This window comes from Zalophus californianus, chromosome 6, assembly GCF_009762305.2.
Source record: "Zalophus californianus isolate mZalCal1 chromosome 6, mZalCal1.pri.v2, whole genome shotgun sequence".
NCBI classification, from domain to species: Eukaryota; Metazoa; Chordata; class Mammalia; order Carnivora; family Otariidae; genus Zalophus; species Zalophus californianus.
Genome location: NC_045600.1, coordinates 140,481,015 through 140,493,297, shown reverse-complemented (window position 1 = coordinate 140,493,297; position 12,283 = coordinate 140,481,015).

The following is a 12,283-nucleotide window of genomic DNA, read 5'->3' as shown; positions in this document are numbered from 1 at the left end:
AGGACCTGGCCCTCCCGTGTGTTCCTGAGAGATGCCGCTGCGAGGTCCAGCAGGCAGACCTGGCACGAATGCCCATCCCTTCGGCCAAGGAGAGAGGAAGAGGAAGGAATCCCTTGTGAATTTTGCTTGGACGACTCAGATCCTGTCCTCCAGAGTGTCCTCGGGGAGGCTGCTGGGAAAAACTTAACTTTTCCCTTGATCCTTCCTGTGTCATCATAGCAAACACTTTTCCTTTATCATCTTAAAAGCTTGTAACTCTTTCAAAAAGAAAATGTTTAAGAGTTTGGCAATTTGGGGGGCTCAGTTGGTTAATCTGGGGGGCTCAGTTGGTTAAGCGTCTGCCTTGGGCTCAGGTCATGATCCCGGGATCCTGGGTTGGGGGAGCCTGCTTCTCCCTCTCCCTCTCCCTGACGCTCTGCCTGCTTGTGTGCTCTCTCTGTCAAATAAATAAATAAAATCCTAAAAAAAAAAAAAAAAAGAATTTGGAAACTTGGGTCTCATCCTTCCCAAAATAAACATAAACTCCTTTGAAGGGTGAATGAAGCTCCCCATCTGGAAGGCCTCCCTGGGGTCTCAGGGAGAGTCATCTTCCTGCCTTTCAGGGCCCCCAGTGGGTCAGTTCTGGAAGTCTGCCACTGACCCAGCACAGAGGTAGTGCTGGCTCCCCCTGAGCTTCAGAGCAAAGAGTAAGTCAGCTCGGACAGAGAGCATGATGCTCTCGGCTCAGAGCCTCCGAGAACTGCCCAGATGGCCCTGCTAAGGGAAGCGGGGGACTGGGTCTGTGGGGCCCGAGGGAGCCTGGAGTGAGCGCCTGTCACCTCCCTTTCTTGCCTCCTCTCCTGGGGCACCTGCATGGCTCAGTCGGTTCACGCCCCCCCCTTCCCGTCTCTGTCGGGCTCTCTCTACCTGTGTGGGTCTTGCTCACCTCTCTCCATTTCCCTTCTTCGGTCTCCACCCCCATCCACAGCCTCTCCTCCACCTCTCCCGTTGATTTCCCCTCTTCTTCCCTCCTTCTCTGTCGGCCTGATTCCCCCTTTCCTTCCCATCTTCTCTATTTTCCTCTCCTCTCTCTCTCTCTCTCTCTCTCTCTCTGGCTCCCTCTCATACTCCGTCTCCCTCCCCACTCACCCCCTGGGGAGGATGCTCTGTGGGATGATGCCAAGCCCAGAGGGAAGGTCAGGGCACCCTGTGGGGACCAGTACAGACTGCCATTAACCCTGTCATTCCTGCCTCCGGCCAGGAAAACAGCGAGGCCCGGGGGCAGCGAGGGGACGGCAGTCACTGGAGATGGGCATCTCAGCCTGAGGCTGACAGCCGAGAGTAGAAGCCACCCAGTCAGAGGGCTGCAGACGTGCTCCAGGGCACCGAGGACCGCTGGGGTGGGTTTCTGGACGCCAGGCCGACGTTGCCGCCCGCTCTTGACTTCTGGGCAAGGGGGAACCTCTGCACAGGGAGAATCTGGGCTGGTGGCCACAATCAAGCTTCCCTTGCCTGCAGCCCCGGGAATGGAGGTTGGGGATCTCAGTGAGGCCAAAAGCAAAGGTCTCAAACGCAGCAGCCCGCTGGCGCCCCCTCCCCACCCTCCCAGGGGCTTTAAAATATGAATCTGTATTTTTAAAGTGGCAAATTTCATATTTAAAAATTATTTGAGTCCTCTCCCGAGGACCTGGCAACGCTGGGCTACGGCTGAGCAGCAGTGGCGCTGGCGGACTGTGGCACACTCCCCTCCCCCGCTGGCCCTTCCTCCTTGAACCTGCAATGCCTCCTTACAGTCACCTGCCCCATCTCTGTAAGCTCACAAGTATGTGGCTCTGACAGCAGACAGATGCTCTGGGCAGGAGTAGGGGCCCAAGTGCTACCACTAACTTAACTTGTGACGTTGGGCAAGGAGTGCCTGCTCCCTGGGCCTCAGCTTTTCCATCTGTGAAATGGGAGGTTGGATGAGCCCAGCAGTAAGACTTGCTTTTAGGAGCATCTGGCGAAAGATATGGACCCTCTGCCTAGAGAAAAGGACCTGTGCATAGATTTACCTGTGATTGGAGAGGGTCACGTGCCCCTCCCCCTGGGGGCCAAGGATCCCAGGCTGAGAACCTCTGCTGAGCGCCAGGGTCCCTTCCCCCTCTGCCTTAGCCAGCTGAGTCCAGGCCGACCCACCCTCTCAGACCTGACTGGCCGGGCTACCCCTTCTGTGGGAGAGCCGGGACGCTCCCCGTCCCCAGCCAGGCTGGCACCTGCCCATCGACATGCAGGAGGGGTCTGGGCTGGCGCTGGATTAGCATAACGCACTCCGGGAGGTAAAGGCCCACCAGGCGGCCTCTGTGTGCAGCACCCGCCTTTGTCCTGGCCTCAGGACGGGGTAGGACGGCCCAGGCAGCTCGTACACTTTTGACTGCCAGATGAAAGGGGGCGACATAAAGGGGCTGCCTGGGCCGAGGATGGGGTTGCTTTGTGCCCCTCCAGACGGAGTTACAGACGGCTGTGAAACGTCAGTTAGAGCTGAATAAAGACATTTGCTCAGTCCAGACGCGCCTCCTTTCAGCTGGGGAGGTGTTTCCAGGCTGGGCCTGGGATGCCTTTGGCAACCTAATTTGGCGATTGTGACTCTGTAAGCGGCCCTGGCATTCATCACGCCCAGGGAGGATGGGAACAGGCTGGGCTGGCCTGACCCAGCTCTGGGAGGTGTCCTGGAATGTGGGCTTGGGGTGGAGACAGAATGGAGCAGCTCACCTCCCTTCCCTGCTCCTCCAGGCCAGGCCTAGGTCCTGAGGATGGGGGCAGGCCCAGAGCCACACCATCCCCCTGTATCAGCCAGGCCCCCTTCCCAGGCCTTTGTGGGTACCAAGGTGGTCCAGTGCCCCTGGCCTCTAGTGATTAGGGTTAGAGTTCACTGGTCCTTCCTCCTGATGGGTTACGATGCCGTGTTGAGGGGACAGCATGAAGAGAGCCTGGGGTTCAAGTCCCAGGGCCACCAGAGACGCTGAGCCCATTCCCTGACATCGCTGAGCTACTGGGCCAACCCGGGAAGCACCACGTTCAGCCCTCTCGCCTGAATAAGCCTGCATTTCTTGAAGCTCTGTCCTGTCCATCAGGCCGTTAGTTCCTTGCAGCCAAAAACAATCAGACCTGACTCGGCAGGACAGCCCGGGGCTCATATTCCTGGTTGTGCACTTTCAGAGTGACAAAGGGCTTGTGCTACTCAGAGCCACCTTGAGGGGAGGCAGCATAGCCGTGGTGGGGTGTGAGGACCTGGGACAGAGCATTGATGTGGGGCACAGCGAGCCGGGCTGCCTCTTCCCGGAGGGTGGTGGCCCCTGAGCTGCCGTTGCTCCAGGAGACCTCATCCCCAGGGGGTTTCAGGCAACAAAGGTATTTCCCGAGGAGGACCCCCAGGCTCCCTGGGACCCCAGCAGGACCAGGCAACTGACCCTTTAGCCACAATGTGTCCTGCCCTGAACAAAAGCCAGTGAGCCACCTCTTACGGGGGTCAAGAGCAGAAACAGCCCTGATAATGACCCTTCTGCTTGCTGAGCACCTGTTGTGCACTTGCCCCCAGACTACACCTGACAAAGCCGCTCACAGCTGAGAGGTGGCCCCCCCTGCGTGGTGCGGGGCAGAGCACAGTCGCTGGGCCAGCCTCCTCCTTATGATCCCTCGATCTGCCACTTACCAGCTGTCGGACCCTAGCAAGCCCAGCTGACTCCTCGGTGCCTGACCTTGCAGACCTGCCAGTGTTAATGACACATCCTAGTGTGTCCCAGGGCTGGGACTTGAGTCCAGTGTGGTCTGACTTCTGACACGTGCTTGCTACTTCTCATGGGCCCAAGGGGTGCGGGGCCCCCTTCCCCACTTAGGGGTAGGCCCTTGGGAGGTGACTGCCCAGGACGGATGAGCCCAGTTCCCTTGGTTCCTCCAGCTCCCTTTCTCCTACGTCCCCACTCAGCACTCCTCAGTCTCTCATTCCTGACAGTGGCCGAAACACCCATGACTCACTGATTGGCCCAGGCCAGGCCTGTGTGTGTGTGTGTGTGTGTGTGTGTGTGTGAGTGTGTTTGCATATGCATATTTGCTGCGGACGCATGTGGCTGGAGCAGGTGCCCTGAACCACGCTGATACTCTGAAAAGGCAAGACAAAGGTGGGCCCACGGTGATGCCTAGATTGTGGGGGTGAGTCCCAATACGGAACCGGTGAAATAAGAGCCCAAGGAAGCTGGAGTATCCCTCAGGAAGGACCGGCAGCTGCAGATCTGCACTGCATTCACCCCTGGACACCCCTGCAGACAGGCTTGAAGGGGGGGGCCCATCCTTGGAGCATGTGAACCCCTCAGGGCAGGCATGCGTCCCTGAGAGACCTGTGACCAACGGATGGGGCGGCTGACGCGTGTCTGAGCCTGTGAGCAAGCTCGTGCCCTGCCGGTGAGGGCATTTAAGGTCGTTCATATTTAATCTTTTTTGAATAGCTAATACTTTCACCTAGGACAAAAATAAAAAGTTTTACAGTGAGAAGTGTCCTTCATGTCCTTGTCCCACGTCTGCCCCGCTCTCGCCACTCCCTAAAAAGATAAGAACTATCCTTCATTTATTGTGTCTCCTTCCAGTTTCTTGACACATAAACAAGCCAATACAAATCTGTATTCTTTTTTCCCCATTTTAGTCAGCTTCATAGGATTACATCAAGCGGTCCTCTCTTGAGGCGCCATTGGCTCTGTTTCAACCTTTTGCTTTTACAAGTGTCGCTACAACAAGTAAGTTTGCGCGTGAGTCCGTTCTCACAAGTGCAAGTGTATCCGTGAGATAAATTCACAGAAGGGGGACTGTGGGACGAAAGCTTCTATGCAACTTGTCATTTCACCGTATCTTGCCAAATCGTCTTCCGTGGGTCAGGTGTCACCACCTACGCGGCGGACGTGGACCCCTCAACCTTCCCAGCCCAAGGCCCCGGTGCAGGGATCTTGTCTGACCACACACGGCACACCTGTTCATGCTTGCGTCTGTTCACTCTTTCTCTCCTGCCTCTTCCTCTGGGATAGTGACTAAGGTGGGAGCTCCCCGTGCCCCCAGCCGCCGCGAACCACGCACGCACGAACCGTTCTGAGAAATGCAGCAGCAAAGCCCTTAAGGAGGAAGTCTGCCCACGTTGACTCATTCAACAAATCCATGAGCGCCTGCTAGCGGCCTGGCATCCTGCTCAGTGCTGTCTGTATATATGGTATGTGATCTCGGCCAAGTTCCCTAACCTCTGAGCCCCAGGGTCCTCTTAAGTAAAGTGAGTGGTACACAAACAGGAGGTTCCAAGTCCCCCGCCAGTTTTCACACTGTATCATCCCCAGATGATGTTGTCAGTCTATGTATGTATCAAAGGGAGGAAAGGCTTGGGAAACCCTTCTGTGGGCCCATAAATAAATGTTTGCAAGGATGGCTTAAAGGCCATCAACCCAGAGAGCGCTTCACATGCTGGTGAGGAATTGTGTGTGTGTATGTACACCTGTGTGTTTAGTGAGGTGTCCCGTGCCTGCCTGTCCACCACCCCAGGAAAGAGTAAGTAAATCAAGCCTAGCTTTGGCATCAGCCTGTCCTTGTTTGAAATTCTGGTAGGCCCACTCACCGATTTGGTGAATTTGCACCTCCATTTGTCCCTTTGTGGAAACGGGGCTCCTTCACATTTCCTCTATTGTGAACATTGAATGAGATCTTAGTACTGATGGACTGGACACATAGGAGGTGCTCCCCAAACGTGATCTGCTTTCCTAGGAGGTTCCAAGAGCCAGCAGCTAGGCTGCCACAGCCAGGGTCAGGCCCGGAGGCAGACCGGCCGGGTGCCCCCCAGCCAGGCCCCAGGCGAGTGTGGTGGAGCGGGGCCCGCGCTCTCCCGCAAGGCTGTCTGGACAGGACGAGAGACAGCTGGCAAGGTTGAATTGCTCTTCGGTGGCTCGGGAGCACCTCCCTCCCCTGCCAGCGATCTGCATTTCAATGTGAGAAGGGAGGAAAGTAGGAAACTGCTCAAAGGGGTTACAATGATTAATCATTTAAAAAGCAAGATCTTAATTACAGGCCGCAATTTTTGCTATTTAAGGAGTCCATTAGTTGCCAGAAAGAAGAAGAAATTATCACAGGTTATTCTCCCACAACGTCGAGCAGGGGTGGGGCGGCGGGGGGGGATCAGCTGCCGCTCTGAGCTGGGGGGGGCAGGGTCCCACCCGGGAAGAGGCCTGGCCAGGAACCCCACGGAGCCTGCCTGCTGGGGGAGCAAAGGGAGAAAGATGCTTCTCAGAGGCCTGGGCCATGGAGCTGGGAGGTGGCGCAGGGCAGGAAAAATTGGGGGGAGGGGGGCTGGAATGCCACCTGTGGGTGCCCCTGGAGGCCATCCCTGGGGCGAGGCAGCTGGGAACCAGCCCCTCCCCCATCCCAGTGACCCCCACCCCCACCCCATCCTGCTCAGGATGTGGGGTTAATTGCCAGGCCCTCCCCTCTGACCCCTCTGTGGGTTTTAGTCTTGTCTGGTCTCTGAGCCCCCAGGGCGTACAAAGGGGGACTGGGTGGGGGGGGCAGCACTAGGAGTCGTTTCAAAACAACCAAGCCTCTTCAGTGGATTAATTACTGATCCTCAGGGGCTGAAAGACCGAAAGATCAAGTCCCCACCCCTGCCCCATGGCCTCAGAGGACAGTTGCCAGCCGGTTTCCTCATCCTGGCCACCTAGAAGCCTGGACACATGCCCACCTCTGAGGGAGGCGCAGCTGTCCTGCCCCCGGGGAGCCGGATCTGGGCTCCAGGTCTCCTCCGGAGCCCTGGCTGACAGCTCCTCAATCCCAGGAGACAGCCCCAACCACAGAGGGGCTCCACCAGCACGCTGGGGCAGTTACAGGAATGCCAGAAGCCAAATGCGGATGGTCGTGTGCATGGTACTCTGGCACCTTCAACATTAGTTACTCCGGTGAGAAAAATGGGAAGCATGAGCTGGAACCAGGCCCCAAACTCTCCTTATTCCTACGAGGCCATGTGTTTAAAACAAGCTTGCAAGCAAGTTGCAAAGTTTACCAGCCTACCCAGAGGAAAGGTTTATTCCCTGCCAAGCCTGCTTGATATTGGGAGTAAAATAAATGAAATCATTTCTATGAACAGTCCCTCTGGCCAGACTGATTAAATGCCTGCGTGTGTGTGTGTGTGTGTGTGTGTTTGTGTGTGTGTGTGTTTGTCCATCAGCCTCATCTGTTCTAACATTTTGGCCCCCAGAGGGCAGGCTGCTAAATCGGATTGAATGATAATCCCAGGGATTTCTGAGGGAGGTTGGGAGGAGACCCATGCCACAGCTTCACAATATGGGTTTGAATTCAAAATAAGCAAATTGATTCATGATGACGCTGCCCTGGACGCTGTCTCCTCCATCCTTAGACCCCTCCACGCCCCCCTTCCCCCCACCCCCAGAGAGGACACAGTGTGTGTCCCTTAAATCAGCAGGCTCCCCACTTCCCGGGGGGAGTGCACAGAACCTCCCCCATCTTCTCCTTGCCCCCCCATTTCAATGCTGATTAAATGCAGGGTTAAGCACCCAAAACAGGCTGGACCACATTATTTCTGATGTGGCCTCTTTTCCGTGGTGCTACCTCGAAGCCACAGTAATCAGCAGCTTTCAACCTGTCACTCTCTTAACACTCTTTACTTAGACCCAGAAATGACACATGTGATGGAAAGAACTTTAGTTTTTGTTTCTTTCTTCCCAAGAGAGGAAGTTGGAGGGCAGAGCATCCGGAAGCCACCTCTGCAGATGATGCTCAGACCACAGGCCGGATCGTGGATCCTAGCCCAGGGCCTACCGGGAGCACCTCCATACACAAGTCACCTTCTCAGGGGCCTCAAGGGCCACGGGGGCCGCAGACCCTGCCCTGCCTGCCCCAGAGACCTGCTCAAGGTCCATGCCTGGAAAAGTGCTCTGACCTCAGGGAATCCTGGAGGGCTTCCAGTGCTAGGCCCTGCTCTTTCCCTCAGAGGCCTGCACCCCATTTTGGGTGTGGGTCCAGAAAAGCCTGTGTGAAAATTAGGGAAGGGTGCTTCCTCGGGGCAAGTGCGGTCCTTGCAAGGCACCCATCTTGGGGGTTGGGTGCAGGCCGGATTTTCAACCCCCTGGCCTCTGGGTCTTCACAACAAAGCCCTGAAACGGGCAGGTTGTTATCTTACATGTGGGGAAACCGAGGCACCCATTCTAGGACAAAGAGCTCCCAGGGGCCTAAAACCCATTATCTTACATCTCCTAGGGAGACACCCTGCTAGGCTGCCAACCCATCCCCCCCCCAGAGACTCAGGGGGGTATCGGGACCCAGCTAGTAAAGGGAGCAGGTGACCCCTAAGAGCCCAGGCACCCCTATCTCCAGCAGTCTGGGGAGCTCCAGACCCTTCATGAGGGGGCCGCAGAAAGGCAGGTGGTTTTTATTGAGACTAAACACTGTTTTCTGTTTGTGTGAAGCTTTATCATTGTCGAAGCGTGTTCACCTCCAGGATCTTGTCTGAGCCCCTGAATCCAGTATGCGGGGGAGCTAGATGGCAGTGACCACGTTACAGATGTGGTCCCGAAGCTCAGAGAACGGGGCCCACCCAGCTCCTACCAGACAAAGCTGAGGCTAGGGCCCAGCATTAGTTTCAGAGGGTCCTGGGTCTCCTGGAGCTGGGACACAGTCCCTGATGGGAGCAGTGACTGGGTGCCATGCTCTGGTGAGAGCTGCAGATTCCCCTGCCTACCCGTGCAGATCCTGGCGGTTTACTCACCACTTCATGCAACTCACATTGTCCCCCAGGCAGCGCATGTAATAGAAGACTCAGTCACATCGTTTAGCAGGAAAGTATCTAACCACCCTGGGGCTCAGTTTCTTTGCCTGTGGAGTGGGCGTTTATTATTATTATTAATTAATAATAGCATTATTAATAGTTATTATTAATTATAGTAATTGAATCCAAAGGGTCATTGTGAAGATGCACCGAGGAGTTGTATGTTTTTTGTTTTTTTAAAGATTTTATTTATTTGACGGAGAGAGACACAGCGAGAGCGGGAACACGAGCAGGGGGAGTGGGAGAGGGAGAAGCAGACTCCCCGCTGAGCAGGGAGCCCCTTGTGGGGCTCAATCCCAGAATCTTGGGATCATGACCTGAGCCTAACTAAGGCAGACACGTATAGCCTGTGCCACCCAGGTGCCCCCGTAAAGTGTTTTTGAACAGAACCTGGTTCACAGGAAAGACTCATTCACTCATTACATTGTAGCAATTTGTGTTATGGACCTGGAAGCAGGGATGCAGCTGAGAGGAGACACATAGGCTCCTCCCCTCCAGAAGCTTTATGTCCACTGAGGGAGAGACAGCCACACTGTGTGACCGGGCAGGGAGGCGAGGCCCATACAAAGGGAAGCCCGTGGAGGGCAGCTGACTCAGCCAACAGGGTCACGGAGGCCTCCTAAAGAAGCGTCCTCGAAGACTGGGTGCGTGCTCAGGAGCGGTCCTGGCAGAGAAGGGGGGACTGTGCTCTGTCAGAAGAAAGAGCAGGTGCGAGGCAGGTGCACTCAGGTAAGGCAGGAGGGGGGAGGCGGCCGCAGCTCCTAAGAAGCCCGTGAGAGCCCCACTGGGAGCCTGGCCTTCTGGGGGCAGCGGGGGCATGGGGACAGTGGAGCTCCGAGAACAGGAGGGTAGGAGGGAGGGTAGGAGGGGGAAGTGCTGAGGAGAGAGGACAGTCACAGGGGAGGAGACGGGGCGGGAGGGGGGCCGGGTTAGCAGGAGTGCCCAGCCAGGGGGGTGGCACGAGCACCGGGAGGTAAGGGGTTAAGGGCAGGGGTCCTCTTTTTTAATGCAAACGGAGGAGAGGTGCCATGTGGACTAGCTCTGGTGCTGCAGGGAACCCCCATGAGCACTCCCTCTGGACCTGAGCCCCTGTCCCAGGAAGGAGTGAGCCCCAGCCCCCGTCTTGGGCTAGTGACCGGGGGGAGGGGACAAGAAGGGGGTCCCCTGGTGGCCTCCCGCAAATCCTTTCCTCCAAGAGCCAAAAGCCCTGACAGCCTATATTCTGCGTGAACTCACAAAATCCCTTTTCCTGCCTGGGCCTCAGCTTCCTCCTCTGTGAAATGGATCTATTTCCTTCCTCCCCTCAGTCCCTGGTGTTTATGTCCATTCAGTCTGGGTGCTCAGCAGGCCAGCAACAGAGTCTCCCTGCTGCCTTGATCCCTTAATGGCCCACACCCTGGGTGGGCCGTGACCCGCAAATGCAGGGGACAGGCAAGGACCTGGTTGCTGACCAAGCACCAACCCCAAACCTGCTGCTCTGCCCCAAACTGGCTGAGCCAGGGTCAGGCCCTCTTTAGGGCCGGCAAGAGGCCCAGGCTTAGTGTCTTTCCTCGGCAGGGGGTAGCCCCCTGTCCTCCCACATCTGACGGGCCTCCTTCTGGTCCAGGCGGCAGCCAGGGCTTGGGGACATCTCTGGCTGGCTGCCTCCCTCCTTCCCTGCTCCATTCCCACAGCTGTGGTTGCACTCCCACCTCTGCCCTGAGCTTTTATTAATGATGAATTCATGTGACATCTCAGAGGGAAGGCTCCTGGGTGGGCAGGCAGATGGGAGGGGGAGATGCTGCAAGGCCCCTTACCCCCGTTCTCCCAGAATGCTCCTCTGCCCTCATTTGCAGGGCCGGAGTGAGCAGGACAGAGTCCCTGAGATGAATGGATGGTGGCATCCTGTGCAGAGTGAGGTGTGCGGTGGGGCCCCCGGGCTGGCTGGCAGAAGACAGGCTGGTGTAATTCGGGGAGGCCCCTGTGGGGCCTCACGCAACCTCTGGGGGAATCAGTGATCAATGAGTCCTGAGCAGAAGGGAGTTGGAGCAAATGATCCTAACAGATCTCATGAATGGTCTGAGTTGGGTTGAATCTATAGTCTTCCACTTCCTGGCTGTGTGACCTTGAACAAGTCAATGGGCTTCTCAGTGTTTCAGTTCCATGGTACAAAATAAAAGGAAATAGTGACTCCTACTCTAAAGGGTTGCTATCATGGAATCCATATAAAATACCTAGCACAGCACCTAACATCTAGTAGCTGCTCAATAAATGGTGCTGCGATTATTTTTATTCCCGTGGACAAGTGGTCACCTTGTACATTAGGCCATGGGCACATCGCCTCCCCTCTCTGGGCCATCCGTAAGATGAAGGGCTTCGTAGAGTAAGTCCAAGGCCTCCTTCTGGTATGAGCTTTATGATCTGTGGGCCCTGTGGGTTGATGAGGGGAGGGCCGTGCTCACTGCATCATTCATATGAACTTCAGGTCCTGGACCCCTGGAGAGATTTGGACATGGGAGGAGAGGAAGTGAGGGATGAGAAGCAGAAGGAGGGAAAGAAAGATGGGGGAGGAGAAGGGAAGGCAGAGGAAGGGGACAGGAGGGGAGGGAGGAGCAGGGGAGGAGGAAGAATGAGAGGGAAGATCCATCTGGGCTGCTTCAGTCTCTGCGGAGGAGAGAGCAGTGAGTTGGCTCCGGGGGCTCCCGAAGGACTTGAAGCTTGTTGTGGGTGGGGCAGGGGTGGCTCTCCCTAAAGGGCTGCTACCCAGAGCCTGGCCCCTGGGGCTGGGGATGACTTTCTGGGTTCCAGGAGTGGACCATAAGACCTGCTTCCCCTGACCCAGCAGAAAACAGGTTGGGTGAGAGCCACCGGCCAATGCGCGAGCCATTCTTTCCTCCGAGCACTCCCAGGGTGTAGTGCATGAGACCAGAGGTGGTCCCCTCGGTCCCTGTTTGGAGGTGAGGGACAGGTAGAGAGATAAGGGCAAAGAGCTTTTCTGTCCCCTTCCTGGAAGGACCAGAACCTCCCCCACCGAGCGAAGGTGGCCACTCCCAGGGCACCGCCACGGCTGGGTAGTCTGGGCAAACAGGAGGCCAAAGCAGCGACCCTGGAGCAGCCTCTGTGGTCTTGGCCGTGCAGTTCATCCCTGGATGGCATTCCTGCCCTCTCCCCTGAAGAATGGTTAAAAGCTTGGTCTAAGGAATCAGACGTCCATGGCCTTGAATTTCACTTATGAGCTGGGAGACCTTGAGAAAGTCACTTGCGTCTCTCAGGCTTAATTGTCTACAGGAGGGAAAATAGTGGGAGCATTGAACACTGTGATGTGGGGACAGGGCTTAGCAGACCAGTGCGTAAAGGCTAAGGGGGAGGGGGAGGCTGGGGTAAAGATCTCCTTCCTTCCTCCTCTCCTTCCTTCATGGTAGGAGCAAGAACCCTGTGGCCCACTTCCCCATCTTACCCACTTTCCAGCTACCTCTTCGGGTGGCCCGG